The following is a 7778-nucleotide window of genomic DNA, read 5'->3' as shown; positions in this document are numbered from 1 at the left end:
AAAGTATTAACCCTTGGCATGATGGCCATGGATCCATCTCAAACAATCGAGTTCTTCTACAAAGAGTTGGGAAAGGGAGCGTGACATTTGCTTTGAGCTGAAAGACAACACCCACAACCATCACGTTCCCAGCAACTTGGAAAGACTGGGGATGTTGCTCCGCAAGGACGTGTGAAGTTTGGAGATGGGCACACAACGTTGAACTTCGGGCGGCTGACCTTTGCTTACAACGACATCATCGGGGGAAAGCGCGGACGCAGCACCCCACTAGCAAAAAGTATGCAGTCAAGACTCCCACGTTTGGGGAATTTGCAGGGGTCAACACAGCCGGAGTGCAATGGCTGAGCCTCGCCCTGGGTGAACCGCCTTCTTGATCCTGGTATCTCCCCTGCCAGGTAAGTATGAGGTGTACTCGCCAAACACCGGGTGGCTCTTGCCAGACACAGCTCTTTGGCTGATGGTGCTGGATATGAATAATCCCAGCGGCCAATGCCTTGACTCAGTTGCTCGTTAATGCTGTGCTATGTTCAACTTCAACCTCCAGCACACATTGGAGGCTTGCTTCAACGCCACACTGGCATACCTGGCTGTCGTTTCCTATAGATTCAGCAACAACTGGACATGACGGCACCAACAGCCGCTTGCCCATCTCGGTGGCGCTTCCCGATACTGGACTAGAGTGTAGCATGTGGTGGAGATAAAGGCTGAACTGCAGTGTGTCCGAAAGGCTGACTTTTGAGCCCCGCCACGCGCAGGGGGCCTTGCCCAGTCCATAAAAGCAGTCTGTGTCCCCAACCCCCCGGCTTACGGCCATACCACCCTGAGCACGCCCGATCTCGTCTGATCGCGGAAGCCAAGCAGGGTCGGGCCTGGTTAGTACTTGGATGGGAGACCGCCTGGGAATACCAGGTGCTGTAAGCTTTTACACCGCTGCACGCTTTTACACTGCTTACAAAACATGCCCCTCCACGAGCAGGGGCCTTGCCTGTAAAGGCACTCCTCCAGCCGTAGCCCTCGGCTTCTGGGCTAGCCTCACCCCTGAGCCGCCCGATTTGATCTCGTCTGATCTTGGAAGCTAAGCAGGGTCGGGCCGGGTTAGTACTTGGATGGGAGACCGCCTGGGAATACCAGGTGCTGTAAGCTTTTACGCTGCTGCTGCTGCTTCCTTACAAGAAACATGGGCTCGCAATTAAATTGACGCACAGGCGCGGGTTGATGTCTTTCTGGTTTCAGCTTCGCTTTGCTTTTCACAGAAAAAAGAGAATGGTGCACCGTTCCTGGTGGCACTGCAATACCAGGGCAATGCAAGGAGTGAAGAGAGCAAGCCCCAGTTTTCACCTCCCACTGCTCGAAAATGCATTTAATGGCCCCAATCCCTTGAAAGGGACACCATCAGGAGATATTAAGCGTGAAACCAGAGATACCTACCGCCGATGCCCCGGCGAGCCCGGCGATGGCCCACAGGTGTCTGGGGCCAGCAAGATCTTAGCACACAAGTCAGTTGTTGTGGTGCCATGTTTTTTAAGAGGCGCATAACAGAGGCTGCTGCTGCGTTCACCTCCGCTAAGGTTACGAGCTGGTGCACCTCTGAGCCTTGACAGACGGCTGCTTGACGTGACACACTCAAAGGAAGCAGCCTTACAGCAAAGCCACCAAAAATAGCAAACTCTTGAGCGATCCCCTCTCCACGAGTCTTTAGTAAAAGGCGAAAGACTTGTGCATTTGAAACCAGAGTCAACGTAGCCCCTGTCCTGGAGAGCAGCCGAGGAGTCTATCCGCCGGAGTCACCACAGTCTCGGTCGGCCGGCCGGCCGGCCACCTTGGGACGGCCTTCCTTCAACGTTTTTGCTTAGTCGGCCAATAAACCGCCCAGATTTGACTGCATGTTTGGAAGCGCTTTCCTACTGTCGGTTGTGCGCTGCAGTTTTCTATCAGTCGCTGAGGCTGTGGCACATTCCTCGCTCACTGGCACACCTCCAACATTTAGTGGTAGACGTGAGTGCATGAGCAAAGCAGCGAGAAGCGATGGCCCACAGGTGTCTGGGGCCAACACAAGATCTTGGCACACAAGTCAGTTGTTGTGGTGCCATGTTTTTAAGGGCGCATAACAAAGGCTGCTGCTGCTGATCACCTCCGCCCCAAGGTTGACCTAAGTGCACCTCTGAGCCTTGACAGCCAGCTGCTTGACATTTGACACCCTCAAAGGGCGCAGCCTTACAGCAAAGCCCACCAAAAATAACTTAAACTCTTGAATGTCCCTCTCCACAGAAGTCTTTAGTAAAAGGCGAAAGACTTGTGCATTTTGAAGAGAAACCAGAGTCAACGTAGCCCCTGTCCTGGAGAGCAGCCGAGGAGTCTATCCGCCGGAGTCACCACAGTCTCGGTCGGCCGGCCGGCCGGCCACCTTGGGACGGCCTTCCTTCAACGTTTTTGCTTAGTCGGCCAATAAACCGCCCAGATTTGACTGCATGTTTGGAAGCGCTTTCCTACTGTCGGTTGTGCGCTGCAGTTTTCTATCAGTCGCTGAGGCTGTGGCACATTCCTCGCTCACTGGCACACCTCCAACATTTAGTGGTAGACGTGAGTGCATGAGCAAAGCAGCGAGAAGCGATGGCCCACAGGTGTCTGGGGCCAACACAAGATCTTGGCACACAAGTCAGTTGTTGTGGTGCCATGTTTTTAAGGGCGCATAACAAAGGCTGCTGCTGCTGATCACCTCCGCCCCAAGGTTGACCTAAGTGCACCTCTGAGCCTTGACAGACAGCTGCTTGACATTTGACACACTCAAAGGGCGCAGCCTTACAGCAAAGCCCACCAAAAATAACTTAAACTCTTGAACGTCCCTCTCCACGGAAGTCTTTAGTAAAAGGCGAAAGACTTGTGCATTTTGAAGAGAAACCAGAGTCAACGTAGCCCCTGTCCTGGAGAGCAGCCGAGGAGTCTATCCGCCGGAGTCACCACAGTCTCGGTCGGCCGGCCGGCCGGCCACCTTGGGACGGCCTTCCTTCAACGTTTTTGCTTAGTCGGCCAATAAACCGCACAGATTTGACTGCATGTTTGGAAGCGCTTTCCTACTGTCGGTTGTGCGCTGCAGTTTTCTATCAGTCGCTGAGGCTGTGGCACATTCCTCGCTCACTGGCACACCTCCAACATTTAGTGGTAGACGGAGTGCATTGAGCAAAGCAGCTCCGTCACACTGGAGCAGTACAAACTGCCGGCCATTTCCCCACCTCATCCGGCTTCTGAAATGGTGAGCGCTGCTCGGCATCACTTCAACATCATCAGGTCGGTAACGGAGAGTGAACAGAGCAAGCGCCAAAGTATTAACCTCCTTGGCATGATGGCCATGGATCCATCTCCAACAATCCAGTTCTTCTACAAAGAGTTGGGAAAGGGAGTGCGGACATTTGCTCTGGAGCTGAAAGACAACACCCACAACCATCACGCTCCCAGCAACTTGGAAAGACTGGGACAGCTGTTCGCTAGCGACGAGAGAAGTTTGGAGATGGGCACACAACGGTGAACTTTGGGCGGCTGACCTTTGCTTACGACGACATCATCGGGGGAAAGCGCGGACGCAGCACCCCACCAGCAAAAATTATGCAGTCAAGACTCCCACGTTTGGGGAATTTGCTGGGGTCAACACAGCCGGAGTGCAATGGCTGAGCCTCGCCCTGGGTGAACCGCCTTCTTGATCATGGTATCTCCCCTGCCAGGTAAGTATGAGGTGTACTCACCAAACACCGGGTGGCTCTTGCCAGACACAGCTCTTTGGCTGATGGTGCTGGAAATGAATAATCCCAGAGGCCAATGCCTTGACTCAGTTGCTCGTTAATGCTGTGCTATGTTCACCTTCAACCTCCGGCACACATTGGAGAGGAAACACTCGACCTTTTTTACTGGCATACCTGGCTGTCGTTTCCTATAGATTCAGCAACACCTGGACATGACGGCACCAACAGCCGCTTGCCCATCTCGGTGTCGCTTCCCGATACTGGACTAGAGTGTAGCATGTGGTGGAGATAAAGGCTGAAGTGCAGTGTGTCCGAAAGGCTGACTTTTGAGCCCCGCCACGCGCAGGGGGCCTTGCCCAGTCCATAAAAGCAGTCTGTGTCCCCAACCCCCCGGCTTACGGCCATACCACCCTGAGCACGCCCGATCTCGTCTGATCTCGGAAGCCAAGCAGGGTCGGGCCTGGTTAGTACTTGGATGGGAGACCGCCTGGGAATCCCAGGTGCTGTAAGCTTTACACCGGGCTGCACGCTTACACTGCTGCTTCCCTTACAAGAAACATGCCCCTCCACCTAGCAGGCCTTGCCTAGTCCATGCTGCACTCTGTCGCCAGCCCTCGCTTACGGGCCATACCACTCCTGAGCACGCATCTCGCCTGATCTCGAAGCAGCAGGGTCGGGCCGCTATTAGTACTTGGATGGGAGACCTACTTCGGGGAATACCAGGTGCTGTAAGCTTTTACCGCTGATGCTGCTTCTCATAAGAAACATGGGCTCAAGTAATTAAATCTCGACGCTATTGCGGCACGGGTTGATGTCTTTCTGGTTTCAGCTTCGCTTTGCTTTTCACAGAAAAGAGAATGGTGCACCGCTCCTGGTGGCACTGCCATACCAGGTCAATGCAAGGAGTGAAGAGAGCAAGCCCCAGTTTCACCTCCCACTGCTCAAACATTTAATATTTAATCCCCATATAGAGGACATATCAGATATTAAACTGATAAGAACAGATACTCACACTTGATCTTAGCCAGCATGAGAAGCCGATGGCCCACAGGTGTCTGGGGCCAACTCCAAGATCTTGCACAAAGTCAGTTGTTGTGGTGCCATGTTTTAAGGGCGCATAACAGCTGCTGCCAAGCGATCACCTCCGCCCCAAGGTTGACCTAAGTGCACCTCTCTGAGCCTTGACAGACAGCTGCTTCTTGACATTTGACACACTCCAAGGGCGCAGCCTTACAGCAAAGCCCACCAAAAATAACTTAAACTCTTGAACGTCCCTCTCCACGGAAGTCTTTAGTAAAAGGCGAAAGACTTGTGCATTTTGAAGAGAAACCAGAGTCAACGTAGCCCCTGTCCTGGAGAGCAGCCGAGGAGTCTATCCGCCGGAGTCACCACAGTCTCGGTCGGCCGGCCGGCCGGCCACCTTGGGACGGCCTTCCTTCAACGTTTTGCTTAGTCGGCCAATAAACCGCCCAGATTTGACTGCATGTTTGGAAGCGCTTTCCTACTGTCGGTTGTGCGCTGCAGTTTTCTATCAGTCGCTGAGGCTGTGGCACATTCCTCGCTCACTGGCACACCTCCAACATTTAGTGGTAGACGTGAGTGCATGAGCAAAGCAGCTCCGTGTCACACTGAGCAGTACAAACTGCCGGGCCATTTCCCACCTCATCCGGGCTTCTGAAATGGTGAGTTGCTCCTGGCATCACTTCAACATCAGGTCACTGCACGGAGTGAACAGAGCAAGCGCCAAAGTATTAACCCTTGGCATGATGGCCATGGATCCATCTCCAACAATCGAGTTCTTCTACAAAGAGTTGGGAAAGGGAGCGTGACATATGCTTTGAGCTAAAAGACAACACCCACAACCATCACGTTCCCAGCAACTTGGAAAGACTGGGGATGTTGCTCCGCAAGGACGTGAGAAGTTTGGAGATGGGCACACAACGCTGAACTTCGGGCGGCTGACCTTTGCTTACAACGACATCATCGGGGGAAAGCGCGGACGCAGCACCCCACTAGCAAAAATTATGCAGTCAAGACTCCCACGTTTGGGGAATTTGCAGGGGTCAACACAGCCGGAGTGCAATGGCTGAGCCTCCCCCTGGGTGAACCGCCTTCTTGATCATGGTATCTCCCCTGCCAGGTAAGTATGAGGTGTACTCGCCAAACACCGGGTGGCTCTTGCCAGACACAGCTCTTGGCTGATGGTGCTGGAAATGAATAATCCCAGAGGCCAATGCCTTGACTCAGTTGCTCGTTAATGCTGTGCTATGTTCAACTTCAACCTCCAGCACACATTGGAGAGGAAACACTCGACCTTTTTTACTGGCATACCTGGCTGTCGTTTCCTATAGATTCAGCAACAACTGGACATGACGGCACCAACAGCCGCTTGCCCATCTCGGTGTCGCTTCCCGATACTGGACTAGAGTGTAGCATGTGGTGGAGATAAAGGCTGAAGTGCAGTGTGTCCGAAAGGCTGACTTTTGAGCCCCGCCACGCGCAGGGGGCCTTGCCCAGTCCATAAAAGCAGTCTGTGTCCCCAACCCCCCGGCTTACGGCCATACCACCCTGAGCACGCCCGATCTCGTCTGATCTCGGAAGCCAAGCAGGGTCGGGCCTGGTTAGTACTTGGATGGGAGACAGCCTGGGAATACCAGGTGCTGTAAGCTTTTACGCTGCTGCTGCTGCTTCCTTACAAGAAACATGGGCTCGCAATTAAATTGACGCACAGGCACGGGTTGATGTCTTTCTGGTTTCAGCTTCGCTTTGCTTTTCACAGAAAAAAGAGAATGGTGCACCGTTCCTGGTGGCACTGCAATACCAGGTCAATGCAAGGAGTGAAGAGCGCAAGCCCCAGTTTTAACCTCCCACTGCTCAAAAATGCATTTAATATTTAATCCCCATATAGAGGACATATCAGATATTAAACTGATAAGAACAGATACTACACTTGATCTTAGCCAAAAGGCCGAGAAGCGATGGCCCACAGGTGTCTGGGGCCAACCCAAGATCTTGGCACACAAGTCAGTTGTTGTGGTGCCATGTTTTTAAGGGCGCATAACAAAGGCTGCTGCTGTTGATCACCTCCGCCCCAAGGTTGACCTAAGTGCACCTCTGAGCCTTGACAGACAGCTGCTTGACATTTGACACACTCAAAGGGAGCAGCCTTACAGCAAAGCCCACCAAAAATAACTTAAACTCTTGAACGTCCCTCTCCACGGAAGTCTTTAGTAAAAGGTGAAAGACTTGTGCATTTTGAAGAGAAACCAGAGTCAACGTAGCCCCTGTCCTGGAGAGCAGCCGAGGAGTCTATCCGCCGGAGTCACCACAGTCTCGGTCGGCCGGCCGGCCGGCCACCTTGGGACGGCCTTCCTTCAACGTTTTTGCTTAGTCGGCCAATAAACCGCCCAGATTTGACAGCATGTTTGGAAGCGCTTTCCTACTGTCGGTTGTGCGCTGCAGTTTTCTATCAGTCGCTGAGGCTGTGGCACATTCCTCGCTCACTGGCACACCTCCAACATTTAGTGGTAGACGTGAGTGCATGAGCAAAGCAGCTCCGTGTCACACTGAGCAGTACAAACTGCCGGGCCATTTCCCCCCTCATCCGGGCTTCTGAAATGGTGAGTTGCTCCGGGCATCCCTTCAACATCAGGTCACTGCACGAGTGAACAGAAAGCAAGCGCCAAAAGTATTAACCCTTGGGCATGATGGCCAGGATCCATCCCAAAACAATCTAGTTCTACAAAGAGTTGAAAGGAGCTGACATTTGCTTTGAGCTAAAGACAACACCCACAACCATCACGTTCCCAGCAACTTGGAAAGACTGGGGATGTTGCTCCGCAAGGACGAGAGAAGTTTGGAGATGGGCACACAACGGTGAACTTTGGGCGGCTGACCTTTGCTTACCACGACATCATCGGGGGAAAGCGCGGACGCAGCACCCCACTAGCAAAAATTATGCAGTCAAGACTCCCACGTTTGGGGAATTTGCAGGGGGCAACACAGCCGGAGTGCAATGGCTGAGCCGCGCCCTGGGTGAACCGC

At 53.2% G+C, this 7778-nt stretch overlaps 12 non-coding genes and 3 pseudogenes across 12 annotated transcripts; 3 read left to right on the top strand and 12 right to left on the bottom strand.

The window, feature by feature from the left end:
• Positions 1 to 239: 239 nt before the first annotated feature.
• On the bottom strand, positions 240 to 403 carry LOC122763349. Its single transcript, XR_006359049.1, has one exon. It is a non-coding gene; the product is annotated as a U1 spliceosomal RNA (small nuclear RNA).
• A 399-nt stretch (positions 404 to 802) lies between these two features.
• On the top strand, positions 803 to 921 carry LOC122763357. Its single transcript, XR_006359055.1, has one exon. It is a non-coding gene; the product is annotated as a 5S ribosomal RNA (ribosomal RNA).
• A 340-nt stretch (positions 922 to 1261) lies between these two features.
• On the bottom strand, positions 1262 to 1422 carry LOC122763353 (annotated as a pseudogene).
• Positions 1423 to 1634: 212 nt separating this feature from the next.
• LOC122763359 lies at positions 1635 to 1737 on the bottom strand (annotated as a pseudogene).
• A 472-nt stretch (positions 1738 to 2209) lies between these two features.
• Positions 2210 to 2322, bottom strand: LOC122763356. Its single transcript, XR_006359054.1, has one exon. It is a non-coding gene; the product is annotated as a U5 spliceosomal RNA (small nuclear RNA).
• Positions 2323 to 2794: 472 nt separating this feature from the next.
• On the bottom strand, positions 2795 to 2907 carry LOC122763355. Its single transcript, XR_006359053.1, has one exon. It is a non-coding gene; the product is annotated as a U5 spliceosomal RNA (small nuclear RNA).
• Positions 2908 to 3560: 653 nt separating this feature from the next.
• LOC122763348 lies at positions 3561 to 3724 on the bottom strand. The gene has a single exon (XR_006359048.1). It is a non-coding gene; the product is annotated as a U1 spliceosomal RNA (small nuclear RNA).
• A 403-nt stretch (positions 3725 to 4127) lies between these two features.
• Positions 4128 to 4246, top strand: LOC122763346. Its single transcript, XR_006359046.1, has one exon. It is a non-coding gene; the product is annotated as a 5S ribosomal RNA (ribosomal RNA).
• A 343-nt stretch (positions 4247 to 4589) lies between these two features.
• Positions 4590 to 4775, bottom strand: LOC122763352. The gene has a single exon (XR_006359051.1). It is a non-coding gene; the product is annotated as a U2 spliceosomal RNA (small nuclear RNA).
• Positions 4776 to 4959: 184 nt separating this feature from the next.
• On the bottom strand, positions 4960 to 5072 carry LOC122763354. Its single transcript, XR_006359052.1, has one exon. It is a non-coding gene; the product is annotated as a U5 spliceosomal RNA (small nuclear RNA).
• A 646-nt stretch (positions 5073 to 5718) lies between these two features.
• Positions 5719 to 5882, bottom strand: LOC122763347. The gene has a single exon (XR_006359047.1). It is a non-coding gene; the product is annotated as a U1 spliceosomal RNA (small nuclear RNA).
• A 402-nt stretch (positions 5883 to 6284) lies between these two features.
• On the top strand, positions 6285 to 6403 carry LOC122763360. The gene has a single exon (XR_006359057.1). It is a non-coding gene; the product is annotated as a 5S ribosomal RNA (ribosomal RNA).
• Positions 6404 to 6521: 118 nt separating this feature from the next.
• On the bottom strand, positions 6522 to 6714 carry LOC122763351. The gene has a single exon (XR_006359050.1). It is a non-coding gene; the product is annotated as a U2 spliceosomal RNA (small nuclear RNA).
• Positions 6715 to 6896: 182 nt separating this feature from the next.
• LOC122763358 lies at positions 6897 to 7009 on the bottom strand. The gene has a single exon (XR_006359056.1). It is a non-coding gene; the product is annotated as a U5 spliceosomal RNA (small nuclear RNA).
• Positions 7010 to 7651: 642 nt separating this feature from the next.
• Positions 7652 to 7778, bottom strand: LOC122763350 (annotated as a pseudogene; the record flags this gene model as incomplete).

This window comes from Solea senegalensis, unplaced genomic scaffold (genome assembly GCF_019176455.1).
Source record: "Solea senegalensis isolate Sse05_10M unplaced genomic scaffold, IFAPA_SoseM_1 scf7180000016742, whole genome shotgun sequence".
In the NCBI taxonomy this organism is placed as follows: domain Eukaryota; kingdom Metazoa; phylum Chordata; class Actinopteri; order Pleuronectiformes; family Soleidae; genus Solea; species Solea senegalensis.
The sequence above is the reverse complement of the archived record's forward strand: the minus strand, read 5'-3'. Positions and strand labels throughout refer to the sequence as shown.